Source organism: Arachis ipaensis, chromosome B2, assembly GCF_059453495.1.
Source record: "Arachis ipaensis isolate K30076 ecotype BB chromosome B2, ASM5945349v1, whole genome shotgun sequence".
Lineage (NCBI taxonomy): Eukaryota > Viridiplantae > Streptophyta > Magnoliopsida > Fabales > Fabaceae > Arachis > Arachis ipaensis.
Window position 1 is genome coordinate 83740508 of NC_142437.1, and position 13176 is coordinate 83753683.

Below are 13176 nucleotides of genomic sequence, written 5' to 3' on the forward strand. Positions count from 1 at the left end.
AGCATCAGTGGATAGGAGGGCCTAAAGGAATAAAATCCTGGTCTAAGCAGCTAAACCAAGCTGTCCCTAACCATGTGCTTGTGGCGTGTAGGTGTCAAGTGAAAACTTGAGACTGAGCGGTTAAAGTCAAGGTCCAAAGCAAAAAAAGAGTGTGCTTAAGAACCCTGGACACCTCTAATTGGGGACTTTAGCAAAGCTGAGTCACAATCTGAAAGGGTTCACCCAATTATGTGTCTGTGGCATTTATGTATCCGGTGGTAATACTGGAAAACAAAGTGCTTAGGGCCACGGCCAAGACTCATAAAGAAGCTGTGTTCAAGAATCATCATACTGAACTAAGATAGTCAATAACACTATTCGAAATCTAAAGTTCCTATAGATGCCAATCATTCTGAACCTCAATAGATAAAGTGAGATGCCAAAACTATTCAACAGGCAAAAAGCTATAAGTCCCGCTCATATGATTGAAGCTCTGTTTCATTGATAGTTTGGAATTTATAGTATATTCTATTCTTTTTATCCTATTTTGATTTTCAGTTGCTTGGGGACAAGCAACAATTTAAGTTTGGTGTTGTGATGAGCGGATAATTTATACGCTTTTTGACATTGCTTTTAGTATGTTTTTAGTAGGATCTAGTTACTTTTAGGGATGTTTTTAATAGATTTTGTGTTAAATTCACATTTCTGGACTTTACTATGAGTTTGTGTGTTTTTCTGTGATTTCAGGTATTTTCTGGCTGAAATTGAGGGACTTGAGCAGAAATCAGATTCAGAGGTTGAAAAAGGACTGCTGATGCTGTTGGATTCTGACCTCCCTGCACTCAAAGTGGATTTTCTGGAGCTACAAAACTCGAAATGGCGCGCTTCCAATTGCGTTGGAAAGTAGACATCCAGGGCTTTCCAGCAATATATAATAGTCCATACTTTGGCCAAGAATAGACGACGTAAACTGGCGTTCAACGCCAGCTTTCTACCCAAATCTGGCGTCCAGCGCCAGAAAAGGATCCAAAACCAGAGTTGAACGCCCAAACTGGCACAAAAACTGGCGTTCAACTCCACAAATGGCCTCTGCACGTGCAACACTTAAGCTCAGCCCAAACACACACCAAGTGGGCCCCGGAAGTGGATTTATACATCAAATACTTACTCATGTAAACCCTAGTAGCTAGTTTATTATAAATAGGACCTCTTACTATTGTATTAGGCATCTTTGGATTACCTTATGATCCTTTGATCACGTTTTAGGGGGCTGGCCATCTCGGCCATGCCTGGACCGTCACTTATGTATTTTTAACGGTAGAGTTTCTACACTCCATAGATTAAGGTGTGGAGCTCTGCTGTTCCTCAAAGATTAATGCAAAGTACTACTGTTTTCTATTCAATTCTTCTTATTTCTCTTCTAAGATATCCATTCGCACCCAAGAACATGATGAAGGTGATGATTATGTGTGACGCTCATCATCCTTCTCCTTTATGAACGCGTGCCTGATAAACACTTCTGTTCTACACAGGGACGGATATAAGGGGGGCGAGTGGCGGCCTCGGCCCCCCAACTTTTTTTAATAGTAATAAGTTATTATGTATAATTTAATTTTTTTAAAAATATTTAGTATTTAGTCTAATATAAATAAAAGTTCAGTCTAATTTAAATATTAATAATTTTTAATATCTAAAAAATAAGTAACAATATTAAAAAAATCTGAAAAAGATATTATTACTAATATTTTTTAATTAAATAAAAAATTTTAAATCTCATAAAGTGAATTCTTTTTTTTCTTGTGGCTGTTTTTTTTATTCGTTTGGTATTAATTCTCTCTGTTTCAATTGCTATAATTAAGAGATCTTTTTCAACTATGAATATTGTGAAAAATAACTTAGAAACAAAATAAAAGATGAATTTCTTGTTAATTGTTTTTTAATTATAATAAAAAGAAAATTGTTGAAAATTTTGGCACAAATTCTATTATCGATAAATTTTATGATACGAAGAATCGATCACTTCGTTAGTAAAAAGTATACACATATTTTTTTTACTTTAAAATATATTCTCTATCCGTATATTTTTATAATACATCTTATATTATATAATTTTTTTACATAATTTTTAATATTATATGTGTTATTGGCCCCCCCATAATATCATTTCTGGATCCGTCCCTGGTTCTACATGAAATAAGCTAGAATGAGTATCTCTTAGATCTCCTAACCAGAATCTTCGTGGCGTAAGCTAGAACGATGGCGGCATTCAAGAGAATCCGGAAAGTCTAAACCTTGTCTGTGGTATTCCGAGTAGGATTCAATGATTGAATGACTGTGACGAGCTCCGAACTCGCGATTGTAGGGCGTTAGTGACAGACACAAAAGGATAGTAAATCCTATTCCAGCATGATCGAGAACCGACAGATGAATAGCCGTGCCGTGACAGGGTGCGTGAGCATATTATTCACTGAGAGGATAAGATGAAGCCATTGACAAGGGTGATGCCTCCAGACGATTAGCCGTGCCGTGACAGGGCATTGGATCATTTTCCCGTGAGATGACCGAAAGTAGCCATTGACAGTGGTGATGTATCACATAAAGCCAGCCATGGAAAGGAGTAAGACTGATTGGATGAAGATAGTAGGAAAGCAGAGGTTCAGAGGAACGAAAAGCATCTCCATTCGCTTATCTGAAATTCCTACCAATGATTTACATAAGTACCTCTATCCCTATTCTTTTATTTATTATTCGAAAACTCCATAATTATTTTATATCCGCCTGACTGAGATTTACAAGGTGACCATAGCTTGCTTCATACCAACAATCTCCGTGGGATTCGACCCTTACTCACGTAAGGTATTACTTGGACGACCCAGTGCACTTGCTGGTTAGTTGTATCGAAGTTGTGACAATCATGAATTAAGATCAAAGCACCAAGCTTTGAAGCCATTACCAGGATTTGTTCGAGCCTGGAGATCACAATTTCGTGCACCAGGCATCATCATTCGTTCAATGGTTATGGGCATGCCTTGGCCTAACCACATTGGATTCTCCTCTTCCAATGGAACCTTAGCCTTTGCACACAACCTCCAAATGGTACTCGGATAGTACAACCAAGATCCGGCCGAATTCTTTTCAGCCAGTTTTTGAATGTCTTTTGCAAGGATTTCATGAACTCTTATCTCTCCTCCCACAATGATACAATGCAGCATCACGGCTCTCTCCCTGTTAACTTCTGAGGTGTTTACTGTGCCCAGAATTGATCTTTTCATCAACTCATACCATCCTTTTGCTTCCGGAGTGAGGTTACATCTCTTCAGGAACTTGTATCTGTTCTTGTTATCTCCTTCCCACTCTGAGTTCTCAAAACAAATGTCTCTCGCAATCTCCTCATAATCCTGATCCTCATTCAATCTTTGTTGGTATCCCGGTTCATCAAAGCGGATTGACTTTAGTTTCAAGACTTTCTTGATTGCATCCGGGCTAAAGTCTACTTCCACCCCCCGCACATAGCTCTTGTACGTTGGGGGCTCACGCATGTCAAGCCTTGGGACATTTGCATAGAACTCTCTTATGATATTGGCATTGATTCGGGTGGCTGGTGATGCAAGTTCCTCCCACCTCCTCTTCCGGATGTTGTTCTTCATTTCTTGACATCCATCATCCGGCAACAGGAATGGAATTTCAGGATAGATTCTTTTCTCGTTCATCCATTGAATTTTCATTTGATGAAACCAAGACTTGAACCTCCGTTGGTCATATTCATGTGTGTCTTCCTCCACTATGGGATCTTTTCCTTTCCTTCGTTTGGTTCTTGAGGAGGATGCCATGGTCACTTGGTTGGTTGAGAAGGAGTGTGAAGAATGTTGGAGAGTTTGATGTGTGTTTGGAGCAAAAAGAGATTGAGACCGGACTTGCTATGACAAGAAATGATGAAGAGAAGTTTAAGTGGTTGGAGTTTAAAGTAAGAGAAAGGTTGCACAAAGCTTGTTATGTTGAGGAGTGATTCGGTCATGTGCATGGCTTGAAGGTGGTATGCTTTTAAATGAGCAATGAAGGGTTGGGATGCAATTAGACTTATGGAGATCAAAGGTATGCATGTAAGGATGAATGAAGACAAAGTTTGCTCCTTCCCTTGCCTTTGCCGTGATCATTCTCAAGGAGTGGCAGATTTCTTTTTCGAGGCATGTGATGGGATTTTGTCTTCATGCTAAGCTTTCCTTTGTCTTGTCTTTTTCTTTGAAGATTCTTTGACCTCCTAGTCACCACAACAAGACAACATACATTAGTCTTATCCAACCGTAGCAAGAGTGTTTTTTTTATTAATACTATGTGAACCATAAATTCTTATATCATTTGAACCGTGACACTCTCTCTTGAAGACACCAAACTTAATGTTTGGTCATATATAAAGAAAATAAGTATCTTCCTCCAATTAGTGAGATTCAAATGTTAAATGTTCATAAGAATTGTTTTCATCATATTTTCTCTTTTTTTTTTCATGAAGGATCAATTGTATCCCTAAATCGGTGCATCAAGGTTTGATGAACACCAAACTTGTTTCTTGTCAAAGGGTACATCACAATTAATGCCTTCATTACCAGAAAAGAATTTTTTTCATTTATAAGATTTTGAAAAACAACAATTGTATGATTATTGATGCATGAGTTTCTACTTTTCATGAAGCTATGTGGACACCAAACTTAGTGTTCGGCCATATGCTTTGTCAAGATACTCCAAACATGCAAAATGGAATTATTTGTAACATTGGTTTAGTGTGCTTGAAAGCACACCAAACTTAGCATATGTTTCAAAATAGTGCATGCAGTCAATGGACATGTTCATGAAAAGAGAAAAGAATTCATGCTCAATTGATCATAACTTATTGAATTTAAAATGACATGAATCTTAAAGCATGGGTTGCCTCCCATGGAGCGCTCTTTTATTGTCATTAGCTTGACATGGGAGCTTTCTTTTATGGTGGTTGGTGCTTGTAGGGCCTCAATTTGTCTCCTCTGACCGTGATCCTCTTCTTTGTTCTCTGGTGTTCAATTTCAGCATGCTCTAATGATAGTATGTTGCTGACAGTGTAGTAATCCTCGGTTTGTTGATTTGCCCCCAGCTGTTGATATATCAGTTGCACTTTGTCACCTTTGGAAAGCGCCTCTGTTGGGATCTTTCTGTTCTTCCAACCCCTTTTTGCTTTGTTTATGCGTTTCATCTTTCCTTTTGTTGTTCTTTCTTTTCTGGCCGTAGGTTTTCCTTGGGGACCTCTCTTCTCAGTGGCCAATACTCTAATATCCTCTTGGGCTTTTTCATCAGTCTGCACAATCCTTAGCATTGGGATGTTGCTGTGACTTTCCTGGTCATTTTTCATATAGTCTTTCTTCTCCTTGCTAAATTGTGTCTCTGGTAATACCTTCAGAGTGACACTCTGGTCATGCATCCTGAGAGTTAATTCCCCTTCCTCTACGTCTATGATAGCTCTAACAGTGGCCAAGAATGGCCTTCCCAGTATAACAGAGTCACCATCATCATTGTTTGATTCTAGAATCACAAAATCAGCAGGGTATATAAAACTGTCCACCTTGACCAAAAGATTTTCAATTACACCCCTAGGGTATACCATTGACTTGTCTACCAGCTCCAGAGACATTTGTACTGGTTTGACCTCCTCTATATGCAGCTTTTTCACCAAGGAAGATGGTATTAAGTTAATACTTGCTCCGAGATCGCACATTGCTTTAGTGATGGTCAATTCCCCAATGGTGCAAGGCAACAGGAAGCTCCCTGGGTCCTCAAGCTTGGGAGGAAGCCCCTTTTGAATCAAGGCCCTGCATTCCTCAGTAATCATTATGGTTTCTTTCTCATCCCAGCTTCTTTTCTTGTTGACAAGCTCCTTCAAGAATTTGGAGTATAGAGGCATTTGCTCAAGTGCTTCAGCCAAGGGGATATTAATTTCTAGCTTCTTGAAAATCTCAAGGAATTTGTGAAAATGCTGGTCTTTAACCTCTTTGTTAAACCTCTGGGGATATGGCAGTGGAGGTGTGGTGCTCTTTCCTATTTGCTGCTGTCCCTGAGCTATTTCCTTTGAGCTATGTGGCTGGTTGTCCTTCTCTGTAAGTTTCTCAGTGCTTTTGTTTGGCATCACAACTTGCTCCTTGGCCTCATCTGCCTTTGTTTGCTTCTCATCCTCCGTTGGTTCTTTGATGTTCTCTGCTTGCTTCCTTGTAGTGTCATTGTTGCTTATCAATGTTCTCCCACTCCTTAATTGTATTGCCTTGCATTCCTCCTTGGGATTTGGGATTGTGTCACTGGGCAGTGAGTTTGAAGGTCTCTCAACAGATACTTGCTTGGAGAGTTGCCCCATCTGTCTCTCTAGGCTCTTCAGGGAGGCTTCCTGATTCTTGGTTACCATTTCCTGGTGTTTCAACATTTTGTCTATCATGGCCTCCAAGTGAGTGATTCTTTGGGCTTCAGGTGATACTTGAGGTGGGTTATGAGATGTGGGTGGTGGATGGTAGGCATTTTGGTTGGTGGGTTGGTTATTAGATTGGTATTGGTTGAGGTTGGGGTAGTTGTTTTGAGGTTTTCTGTAGGGGTTTTGGCTAGTCTGCTGCTGGTTGTGGTTTTGGTTGCTTCTTGGGTTGTGTTGGTTTGAGTTCCTCTGCCATGGTTGTTGGTTTTGGGTATGGTTATCTCCCCATCTGAGGTTTGGGTGATTCTTCCAGGATGGATTGTACGTATCACCATACACTTCATTTGGTCCTTGGTTGTGCATATACTGTACTTGCTCTTGTTGTTGTTCTTCTTGAGTTTCTTCACTCTGTCCCCATGTGGTTGATGGTTGGCTAGTGTTAACTGCTGCAACTTGGAGACTATCAATCCTCTTGGCCATTTGCTCAAATTGTTGTTGAATTTGCTGCTGCATCATCTTGTTTTGAGCTAGGATTGAATCCACTCCTTCTAGCTCCATTACTCCTCTCCTTTGTGATGGTTGGCGGCCTCTTTGATGAGCAAAGAAATATTGGTTGTTGGACACCATATCAATGAGTTCTTGAGCTTCTTCTGCAGTTTTCATGAGTTGGAACGAACCTCCAGCTGAATGATCCAAAGCTTCCTGGGATTTCAGTGTCAAGCCTTCATAGAAGTTTTGAAGCTTCTCCCACTCATTAAACATGGCAGGGGGACATTTCCTGATCAGAGCCTTGTACCTCTCCCATGCCTCATAGATAGGTTCGGCCTCCATTTGTGTAAATGTTTGAACCTCAGCCTTTAACCTTATAATCCTCTGAGGTGGATAAAATTTTGCAAGGAACTTGGTTACCAAATCATCCCAGTTGTTGATGCTGTCCCTTGGAAAAGATTCCAACCATTGAGTGGCCTTGTCCCTGAGAGAAAATGGGAATAGCATCAGTTTGTAACTGTCAGGGGGCACTCCATTAGTTTTGACAGTGTTGCATATCCTCAAGAAAGTGGATAAATGTTGGTGTGGGTCCTCAAGTGGTCCTCCACCAAAAGAGCAATTGTTCTGAACCAAAGTGATGAGTTGTGGCTTGAGTTCAAAATTGTTAGCATTGACATTTGGAGCCAAGATGCTGCTCCCACAATGTCTAGGATTTGCAAAGGTATAGGAAGCCAAAACTCTCCTCTGGGGTGGGTTGCCATTGTTGTTGTCTTCTCCACCTGGTGGATTGGTTAAATGTTCCTCCATCTCTTGGAATTCTTCGTCTGATTCCTCTTCTCCAACAATATTTTTCCCTCTTTCAGCTCTTCTTAATCTCCTGAGAGTTCTTTCGTCTTGTTCATGAAAATTGGGTATGGTTCTTCTTGTACCTGACATACAAGCAGAGCATGAGAAATGCACAAAACCAGTGACACTTCAATTTACTGCCAGATTGAAGTGTTAGTTAGTTTAAGCAAAAAATCAAACAGTTAGTGGGTTAATCAAAATTAAAGACAAAGTGCTTGATCTAGATCACCACTTCACTTAATCATTGTCAATCTAATCAATCCCCGGCAACGGCGCCAAAAACTTGATGAGATATTTTGGTGGAGAACCGAATCTCTCCCAAAACACCCAAATCTAACCGGCAAGTGCACCGGGTCGCATCAAGTAATAAAAACTCACGGGAGTGAGGTCGATCCCACAGGGATTGAAGAATTGAGCAATTTTAGTTTAATGGTTGATTTAGTCAAGCGAATCAAGATTTGGTTGATTGATTGGTGATTTGCAGAATTTAAATTGCATGGAATTAAAGAGAGCAGGAAATTAAATTACTGAATCTTAAAGAACAAGAAATTAAATGGCAGAAACTTAGAGTGCAAGAAATGTAAATTGCGGAATCTTAAAGTGCAAGGAATGTAAATGACTTGAATTGTAAAGGGGCATGGGACTTGGATTTGCAGAAATTAAACAAGAAAAAATTAAATTGCATTAAACAGAAGAGAAAAAAGGGAATTGGGATTGAATCGGATCCAAAACAGCAAAGTAGATAAACATGGAAAGCAGTAAACAGAGAATTGAAATGGGAAATCAGATCTCAGGACCCAGAGACTAGAAAACCAAGTCTAGATCTCAATGCCTTCCTAGATCCAACAAGAAAAATTGCAAGGAAATTGTAAATTGCAAAGAAATTAGATGAGAAGCAAGTAACAGAAACGGAAATTCAATTAAGCAGTAAATAAACAGAGAGATCCAAGGATGAGATTGAAATAGAATTTCTTCAATTCTCTAACCCAAGATCCAAGACAATTGTAATTAAAATTGAAAGCAATAAAACTGAGAGGAAGAGAAGTGAATTCTCCTTCCCCAAGACAAAGAAATTAAAGTTCACTCAATCCAAAAGCTCTCCGAAAACTATTATGAAAATTCCAAAAGGAAAGCTCCCCGAAGAACTTGAATTCTATCCTATTTATACACTTTCTTCAAATGATCTTCAAGCCTTGAGTTGGACCTTTGCTCTTGGTGGAATTGGGTTGAAAGAGGCCTTGGTTGATTGCTCTTGAAGTTTGGAGAAGAACCAAAGTGAACCAATTGAACCGGGTTGGAGTTTTGCAAAAGTTGGACCAAAAGTTGGAGCAAAAGTTAGGGGGCTAACTTTTGCTCCAACTTTTCATAGCAGCCCACAAAATTTGCTGATATGAACGTTGGTGCCAACGTTAGGGGTCTAACTTTGACCCTAACGTTGGCCTTGCCTTGTGTGCTTGTGGCGCCAACGTTAGCCACCAAGTTAGGGGGCTAACGTTGGCGCAAACTTTTGCTCCTCCTTGTGATTTTCATGTGCCAACGTTAGCCTCAAAGTTAGGGGGCTAACGTTGGCGCAAACTTTTGGTGCCCAAGGAGGATTTCTTCATGCCAACGTTAGCCTCAAAGTTAGGGGGCTAACGTTGGCGCAAACTTTTGGTGCCCAGGGGTAAATTTCATGTGCCAACGTTAGCCTCAAAGTTAGGGGGCTAACGTTGGCGCAAACTTTTAGTACCCAGGGAATGATTTTCAAGTTCCAACGTTAGCCTCCAAGTTAGGGGGCTAACGTTGGGGCTAACTTTTCAACCAAAGGTTTGTGCAAAAGTTTGATGCTAACTTTAGGTCCAGCTTTTTGTTTCCTGGTTCAATTTCACTTATTCCATTGTCTTCTCTTTACTCCTAGCTATTCCTTCTTACTTCAACCTTTCTCCAAGCTTTCTTCACCTATAATTAATCAACCAAACTCATCAAAGCTATGCTCATAATCATGAGATATTCATTCTATCATAATATGCAACAATTTTAGCATAAAACCTCATGAAATGGCATGAATTTATACATGGTTGATTCAATCAAGGGAAACATGAAAATCTACTCAATTAGCTTGCTTATGGTTCAAGAAAGTACATAATTCTAATGAAAACAAAAGAAAAAGACTAGTTAAACTAGGCTAGGATGACTTGTCATCATCTTCTCTCTAGAATTAGGTTAGGATTAGGTTAGAATATTTTAATTTCATGTTTAATTACTTGATCTCATCTTGTTTCTTCCATAATTTCTCATTTCTACACCTTGATCCTCTTAGTTCTTATGCTAGTCTCTCAATTTGCTCTCGTTTGTGATGATGACTCATGTTAGATTTGTTTACATTTAATGCAATTTTGATGTTGATGTTTCTTTAACTGATGAATTGAGTTGTGACCTCACTTTTCTTGCAATTAATAGTGGTAGATTTTAGTATCTTTGTAATTTATGATGTCAACTTTTATTGCACTCTAAGTGTTTGATGAAATGCTCTCTTTAGTTCTTGAGTAGTTTTATCAAATCTTGGTCTAGGCCAAGGGACTTGAGTGATCTTGAGTTTTTGGATACAATGGATTTGGTAATTTGAGAACCCCGTGTGATCAATTTAAAGCTCATTGACGCTAACCCACTACTAAGCCAATTGGTAGGGAGGTTAGGACTTATGGGTGGATGTGATTAGGCCTATTTGACATACTTCCAGTCTAGGAGTAAATGTTACGTATTTAAGGCTTCGAGAAGTAGACTTAATGGGTTGGCCTCTCATAATTGTCAATAATTGGTGTTAACTAGGATTGTGATCTCAAGTACCCAAGTCTTAGCCAAGAGTTCTTTATTTTGCTTTCTTTACTTACTCGCTCAATTTACTTTCTTGCCATCTCATAAACAAAACCCCCTTTTTACCCCATCATAGCCAACACGCATGCACTCCATTGGTTCCTAGGGAGACGATGATAAACCCATATTTCATGAGTTATTTTGTGCTTAGTTTGAGTGATTTATTCAATCCTTCACCCACTTATTCATATTAATTGCATGGTTTTACTTTCCCTCCCTTATTATGTGATGTATGTGAAAAATATGTTTCCTAAGCTTTAAAATTAATTATTTTAATTACCTTTATTTCCATTCGATGCCATGATTAGTGTATTGAGTAGTTTCAGATTTTCTAAGGCAGAATGACTTAAAGGATAGAAAAGGAAACGTACACAAACGGGAGGAAAGTGAGAAATGGAGTTTTGAAGAAATTGGCATCCATGCGATCGCATGGACGACACGATCGCGTGCCAGGAGCGAAGAAGTAGCGATGCGGCCGCATGACTGACGCGGCCGCGCGACTTGAGCATAGCGCATTCGATGCGGATGCGTGACCGACCCAACCGCGCCACAAGGAAAACTCCAGATGACGCGACCGCATGACCCACGCGGACGCGTGACAGAGGCCACGTATCAGAATTTACAGAATACGCCCCAGCGATTTCTGAAGCCCTTTTGGCCCAGATCCAGGTGCAGAACACACAGACTAGAGGCTATAAAATGGGGGAATGCATCCATTCAAAGGGAGCTCGCATTTTTTATTACTTTCCATGATTTAGATTTAGTTTTGAGAGGGAGATTCTCTCCTCTCTCTCTTAGGATTAGGATTTAGGACTTCTCTTAGCTTTTAAGAGTGACTCTCGATCCAGGTTTAGTATTTACTTTAATTTGTGTTCCTATGCTACTTTTACTTTAATGCTTTTATTCGTATCTACAGATGTTGCCCAATTGGCTTATGAATTATTCCATGTTACAAATTGTTATTTGAATTAATGATTATTTGAGGTATTTCAGTTATTGATTGCTTTCTCTTTAATTTGTGTTACCATTGCTTTCCATCTAAGGACATTTTTATTCCAGCAATTTTACTTCTTCCCCTTTTGGTCTTGGTTAAGAAATCGGTAACTCAACATTATCAAATTCAACTTTCATTATTGTTGAGAGAGATAACTAAGTTGGACTTCCGATTTCTCTTACCTTGCCAGAAGTTTACTTTAGAGTATTTATTTATTTTAATTGCCGTCTACTTTACTTGTCATTTAAATCACTTGCTTCTCACCTTCTAAACCTCGATTACAACCTTTATAGCCAATAATAAGAACATACTTCCTTGCAGTTCCTTGAGAAGACAACCCGAGGTTTGAATACTCGGTTAACAATTTTAAAAGGGGTTTGTTACTTGTGACACCCAAAACGTTTGTAAGAAAGGTTGATTGCTTGGTTTAGTAACTATACTTACAACGAGTATTTATTATAACTTCTAAACCATCAATCCTCAGTTCTTCAGACGACCCGGAGTCTAAATACTCCGGTAAATTTTCATTGGGGTCTGTTACTTGTGACAACCTAAATTTTTGTATGAAAGGACTATTGGTTGGTCTAGAACTATACTTAACGACGAGACCTCATTAGATAAATTCTAGACCACACAAAAGTTTGATCATCAAAAATGGCACCGTTGCTGGCGACCCAATGGTGCTATGTTATTGGCTATTGTACATATTGTGAATAGCTTGAACTTTGGTTTGTTTCCCAGTTTTTTACTAGTTAGGATTTTATCTTCTTTATTTCTCATTGCCCTTTGTCTTTATTTTCTATATCATTATGAATTCTCATCCTTTTGGCTATGAGTATAGTTCAAACTATGTTGTAGGAAAGGGAAGCTCCAATGAGGATATGCATCAGGGATTCGGGAATCAAGGATGGGAGGAACCTCAAGCTTATGAACAACCTTCATGGCAACAACCTACTACGAACTCCTATGGGTATAATTCTGATCCTAACGTATGCCAGTCCCATGTGTGTGATGACCCTTGTTGTGGTTGTCAACCACAATCATCATATGCATGTGACCCCATTCCTCAATATAGCCACGCATCATACTCACAAGCCTCACACCACCATTCCACTCTACATGACCATAACTCATACATACCATATCAACCACCATTCGAATCACATATGGAACGACCACCATCCCAATACCAATATCCCCAAAAACCATAATTTCCACATACACCACCTCAAGAACTCCACCAACATGAACCATCTTCCGATTACAATAATCTTCCCTTAACCGAGGAACCCTCTCTTCCACCACCACCTCCCGACGAAGCCTTCATATCAGAACTGAGAGACCTTGAATCTCACATCTTAAGGCGGCAAGAGGAGGATGAAACTAAGTTTAAGGAGCTAAGAGTAAAGATAGCTAGCATGGTAGAAGCCGTGAATCACTTAACATCTCACCTAAGTTCATGCACTTTAGGTATCCCCATTGTTGAATGTGGAGAAACAATTAAGGAGCTTAGTGAGAATATGAACTTGAAGCTCCATGGTGAGGAAGGAGAATTGAAGCAAGAAGGACAACAAGGGGAGAAGATAGAGATTAGCGA